This window comes from Nesoenas mayeri (assembly GCF_963082525.1).
Source record: "Nesoenas mayeri genome assembly, chromosome: 4".
NCBI lineage: Eukaryota > Metazoa > Chordata > Aves > Columbiformes > Columbidae > Nesoenas > Nesoenas mayeri.
Window position 1 is genome coordinate 25,112,561 of NC_137540.1, and position 6,119 is coordinate 25,118,679.

The window sequence follows — 6,119 nt, forward strand, 5'->3', positions numbered from 1 at the left end:
AGCTGGATCTGAGGTATGGGGGTGTTTATAAAATGGTTGGCTCCCATCAGTCTGACTGGTTCCTTGGGAAATCAAGAAGAAGAACAGTCTAGCCAAACTGACTGAAAAAGAGTTTTTTCCCTAGTCTAGGCAGGGCCATAGCAGAAATCTCCTTCACCCACATGCTGCATTAGCTGGTTTGTGCCAGCCTTTAAGAGCCGGCAGCAGTTCCTGTGCTTGACTGAAAGTTGACCCTTGGGCTCTGCAATTGTTGGTCAAAGCCTCCTTGCCTTGGAACAATTACACCTATTAACTCAACACACAGCAGGTATAGTATCGAGCAAATTCACACCAGCTTGGGTTGTGAAAGGATCCTCATAAACATGGGCTAATACTGTCTGAAGCTCTGCAGGATGTTTAAGGGAGGATCAAGTTGCAGCCCTGATGGACAGGTACTGTCAGGTCAGTATGCTGCTTTCATGCAGAAAGCACCCAACCTTGTATCAATGAGAGCTATTATCTCCCAAAGTATCCCACTCCCCAGTCTGACTCAAGCATATTTAACCTCTTACTGCTGGTGTATCTGGACGTCTCTTTGTGCTGGCTGATGCAGACTCACAGCTTCTTCTGTCTAATGGCATGTGACTTGGTATTTCTGGCCCTATTTCCAGATGTGACAAAATGCTAGCAGAGTGCCTGACCCACGGGAGGGGCAGGTGACCTGGCGAACATTTTACTTTGGGGAGAAGATGCATTTTAACAAATTAAAACTAAAATAGTCAGAATACATGGATCTGAGTCACATTTTGCTATTCCAGAGCCACCTAGGAAGACTGAGCTGTATTGTTTCCATGAGCCTGCTCATTTTCTAATTAAAAATACAGGCATACTAAACACCATCTGTTCACAATCCTCACTGTAGTTAATTAGGTTTTTTAATACTACTTCTCACAGCAGCTATAACAGTTGAGAAATAAGAAATAGCTTTCAGCTAGAGGTAGAGTCTTTGCCTCCTGTTTGTAAATTATGTATTGTCCCTGCTCTGGCTGCAAAACGCACTCTGGAACTTTTGTTTGCAAGCTCATTATCTACCAAAGCATTTATTACATGATGCGGCTCCGTCCCACAAACCCACGCCAAGCAAAGGGCACTTGTCAGTGCTTGCAGAGTACATCTGTATACCTACTAATATTTGAGAAAAGATATTTGAGTAGAAGCAGTCACAAATTCTGCCCCCTTCATAGAAACACAGACATTCTATTCCAGCCGACAGCTTCTTCCTGCACAGCCCAACAGCAGAAGAGCTCTCAAATGACTGAAGGAAGACACATTGACACAAAGGCAAAATCAGCTTGTAGTTTAGAAACACTGCATGAAGACACAAGAAAATAAATAGTTTGCATCACCTCCATCTCTAGAAGTCGAGGGCTGTCTTCTGAAGACTATGCTTTAAATTAATTCTCCTATGACAGCTACCCTGCTCAGTGCTGGAGCTTTGACACTAATCTCTCAAAATGCATGAGAAGTATCACAGTTAATGGAAGGAGCTCTACAAACTGAGCACGGACACAGCTGCAAAGAATTACACATCCACACCAAGGATGTGCAAGAGCAAAGTGAGCACCACAAACTCACCTTTTCCAAGTCATTTGACTGAGCACCCATCATGTTTTCTAAATGTAATGACACTTCAGCTAAAATCAGTAATAGCTGACTGCAACCTTGCATAGAATGAAAAGTTTCAAAACCCTCTGATTTAGATAGGAAATCTCTGAAGTGTGAAACATCCAACGCTTTTTACATTTCCTCTTTTTCCAGAGAACACCTAGAGCTTAATATCAAGAAAAGCTTCCAGCCACAATGCATCCCTGTTGCCAGGAGTGTTCAGCATCTTTAGCAGCAAATATCACTTAACCTTTTTACAGATGATCACTTCCAAAGGCACTTCAGAATACTATTTCTGTGAAGTTTTAACCATTTAGCTTTGTAGCACTTTTCCATGGGTAACACCAATACCTAAGTAGTCACGTTGTTCAAGGCAGCCAAGAAAGATCACACTCACACAATTCTGTCAGCTATAGTAGGTGTCATAACACCAAACGCTGACAATGATGTATTCACCAAAAGGAAAAATCTCACTTCTTAACTAATCCAAGTTACAAATATAAATATCCATGTTTTCAGCTTTTTCAGTTCATGTTCCTCTACTGATGGGGCTCCAGTGTTGAAACTGTGCCTGTCACTTCCGACAGGCGTGACAGCAGCTCACTCTGCAGACCACAAACAGGGATGGTGACTCACTGCACTCCCCAACGATTGTTTAGGCAACTCATACAACTGAGGCACAGGTAACACCACCCTGTTGTGTCCCCAAAAACCTCAGCAGAAAGAAACTACGAAGAACATGGACCAAAGGGGATTCATTGTATCATACAAAAACAAGTATTTTAATCAGCGTGTAGTACCAGTGGGAGCTTAACCTCTAATAAAGCACTACTTTTGTATCTCTTTTACAAAGAAGTAACAGAGCCTACAGTGGCTTGTTTCAGTCCTGCCCATTCAAGAGTGATATCAATATTGCTAATCCAAAATTAGAGCTGAGGCTTACCTATCAGGTCTCTCCAGCACAGCTCACTCATTAGCTGCTTGTCTTTAGCACACTTAGCATTAATTTTCTGCTGATTACCAGCTTCTCTCCAAGACTTCTCACTTGGAAGCTGCAGGATAAGCCTGAGGGACCCATCCCTTAAATGCTGTTAGCTGCTTTCAAAATCAAGAGACAGACTAGATACCCAATCCTGCCTGCCCAGGTCCCCATTTCCCGCAGACATCGCATTATCTCAGCCCGCCATGACTGAAAGCAATTCCCCCAATACTTCTTGTTTAAACTGATAACTGTCTGTCTGGGATACGTTCTTCCCCTTTGAGAGGGATCATGCCTCCTCTGCTCTATTCAGGGGAACTCCATCAAAAGAGTTCTCCTCATCCCTCACTGCTATATTTAGTTTTACACACAGGAAGAGAGGGAGGCACTGCTTCTTGTTAAGGCTGCCTTAGTTTACAGCCTGACCTAAACACAACACAGTAGACATATCCGACGAGCAACACTTAGAATTTGGGTCATTTAACTGCAGTTACTCTCCTTCTGCCCCTGAACTGCTCCCACTTCACTCAGCACAGGGGCCCCAAGTTTTATCACTGTCACAGGCAGCAGATGCCCAGCAAAAGAGAAGCCCATAAAGACACCTGGATGACACCAACACACCTGTCCTGCCCACACACCCATTTTATACAGCCCTACAACCACAATCCAACTAATTAGTGCTTTTTCATCCCTCCCATCCAAAAAAGCGGCTATTAGTTAAAACGATGGGCTACAGGGAAAAACAGAGAAAGCTTCTCTGAGCATTGTAGCCACAGAAAGATCATGCTATGCAGTTTTAGGACCCTGTTGCATCTTAACACAAGGAAAGAGACAAGGTGAAGGACCAAACCACCGCACGACCAAGTGGTTTTTCTTCTGAGTTGAAGTCTCTCTCCCTTCCTCAGTATGCTGACTCCCCCGAAACAAGCAGCTCTGGCTGTGCGGAACTGAGTAGCTCGTAAGGAAATAAACACCAGGAGGAAAGAGACCCTTTTGCCGGGACTAGCAAGAAGATGGATGGACGGACAGACGCACACTCCACCCTGCAGAACCCCCCGGACCGTACCTGGAAGTGGTCGCAGGCGGTCCCGGTCCCAGCCGCTGCTTTACTGCCCACAAGCACACATTGTCCACAGCACGGCTCGGCTGCCCCGCACCGCCGTTCCCCGGCCAGCCCTCCCCGAGCAGCAGGCAGCCAGCGGGCGGCGCCGCTCCCCGGACCCGCCCCCAGCCCGCCCCCGAGCAGCGGGAGGGGCGGCGGGCACGGCGTGTCTTCGGTGCGGAGCTTATGGAGGGGGTGTTGGAGTGGCCTGGCTAAACCTGTTTCGGGTGGTACCAGCGGGCAGATGTCGCAGGCGCTGGAACCAAACCCGTGTCACCGGACCCGACTGAGGGGGCCCCAGAGCGGCCGCTGCCCAGCACCATGCCCCTGGCAGAGGGCATCAGCAAGTTCTTGGGGCAGGCAAGAACAGGCCCTGTATACACAATGCTTCCTCCAAGCAGTCTCCCAGCTGGTATTTTCAGTACAGGGGATTTCCTGAGCCTGGTGGCGTTTGTCTGTTCAGTGACCCACAGCAGATCTCTATTCCCAGTACTCATCCATTTCCCCTTGCAGGCCATCCATGTCCTTTGAAAAGGACTTGCATGGATCCATAATGACTCCTTAGACAGCCACCATCCTTCATTTCACTTGAACACAGCTCACTAGCTTTCATCTGATGTCCCCTTGCTCCTACACAGAATGCCAGAACAAACATTTTGTATTTACACACTCTCTCCATTTCTTGCACAGCATTCTCAGTCACTGCTTTTCCAAGCTGAAAAGCCCTGGTCTGCAGAGTCCTTCTAGGCACAGTGTCCAAATCTCTGAGGATCTGGTTGCCTTCCACAGACCTTTTGGCAGTACTTGGAAACCTTCTGAGATGACAGAAACAGAGCTGCACAGGCACAGTTTGAGGTGCAGCTGAACCTCATATTTAGGGAGCAGTACACCAACTTTTCCGGTTCTCCATCCCCTTGGAGCAGTTCCTGATATATGCTTGATTTTCTTTTTTTGACTGTGACTGTGCACGGAGCAGGAGCCACCCATCAAAACACCCATGATCTTCTAAGTGGCAGCAGTCAGGTCAGAATCCATACTTTACATGCGAAGCTAGCTACATGCATCAGGTCTTACACTACTTGAAGAAAAGCTGTCCCTGGATGTCAAATGTTTGCAGGACAGGTGCCTCTGTCTACTGTTTCTGCACACAAGCATAAAAAGAGCACATAAACCTGAGTTCCTTGAGGCAGGATGATTGTGGAGGCAGTCACAGAATCCTGCCTACCTTCATTTCCCTTTCTCTAAATATAGTCTCTAGGAAAAAAATACTTTAAAAATTATTTTTAAAATAATTGACCTGGCAAGGTAATGAATAGTAAAGGGACCCTAGCACAATTAACTCCCTTCCTGGAACTGAGACTTAAAGCTGCATGTGATCTCACTGTGGATGCCAGAAATTTCTAGCAAGTCTTCCACTTCTGGGTTCACAAAAAAGCCTACCCTCTCTGTTTGCATAGTGTCACATATAACATGAAGTATAACAAAATGACATTGCAATGTTATTTCTAAAGGAAGACGACACATGCCAAGTCAGAGGTCATAGCACTTATAGAATGCGTCCCAGTCCTTTTCCCACTTTGGTGACTAAGTCAGCGGATGGTGCTACGTATCTTCCTCCGGCTCTGCTCTGTGACAGGTTTCCCAATGCAACTAACTAGCTTTCTTGATTCCTGTTTACCCCCACAATTCTCTTCCTCAGACAACTCTTGTTGCCACACCTACAAGAAAACTATTAGAAAAGTATTTAAACTTCATCCATGTAAAGGGATGCCCCTCTCAGATTTGAGGACAAACATATGTTTTTCCTTCCTCTTCTGTATTTTTGATTAAAGCAGAAATATTTTACTGAAGTAATTCCAGGTATTGACACATTTATGCTGGTTGGTTTTGGTGCAAGTTGACTAGAGTGAAGGCAGCCTGTGGGCTCCCTGGCAGAGGGGACAAGCCCAGAGGAGCGATGAGTGGTGCAGCAAACGTGTGATTCAGCAGTGCTGTGCTGCTGCAAGACCGGCAAATGCTACAGCTCAGTGGGCTGCAGTCAAGTGCCGCGGTTAAGCAAGCGAGGTAATTTGTCTCCTGTGTTTGGCATTGCTCAGGCCTCATTTGCAGTAGTGCAAGCAGCTGTGAATAACTTGACGAGAACTGAGAGATGAAAAATTTTAAGGAGGTAAAAAGTACAGTTATGAGTCATTTCAAATGCAGAACATGCCCAGTCTGCATTGCTGAGATGCTTTATTTTTTCTTCCTGTTTTTGATATGGTAGTGCTCACAACAGCAACACAGATTAGGGAATTAAGCACAAACAAAAACTAGATGGGGGACAATTAAACCAATGAGACCAATGCTCACTAAATAAGTTCTGTGTAGGGATGTTCTCCTAAAATCCAGGCCTGG

At 45.9% G+C, this 6,119-nt stretch overlaps 1 protein-coding gene across 1 annotated transcript in view; it reads right to left on the bottom strand.

The window, feature by feature from the left end:
* RASGEF1B (RasGEF domain family member 1B) overlaps positions 1 to 3,789 on the bottom strand; it is a 30,053-nt gene extending 26,264 nt beyond the window's left edge. The window contains exon 1 of the mRNA XM_080344361.1: positions 3,690 to 3,789. The gene's annotated coding sequence lies outside the window, so the exon portion shown is untranslated. The remainder of the gene's footprint in view (positions 1 to 3,689) is intronic.
* Positions 3,790 to 6,119: the final 2,330 nt, after the last annotated feature.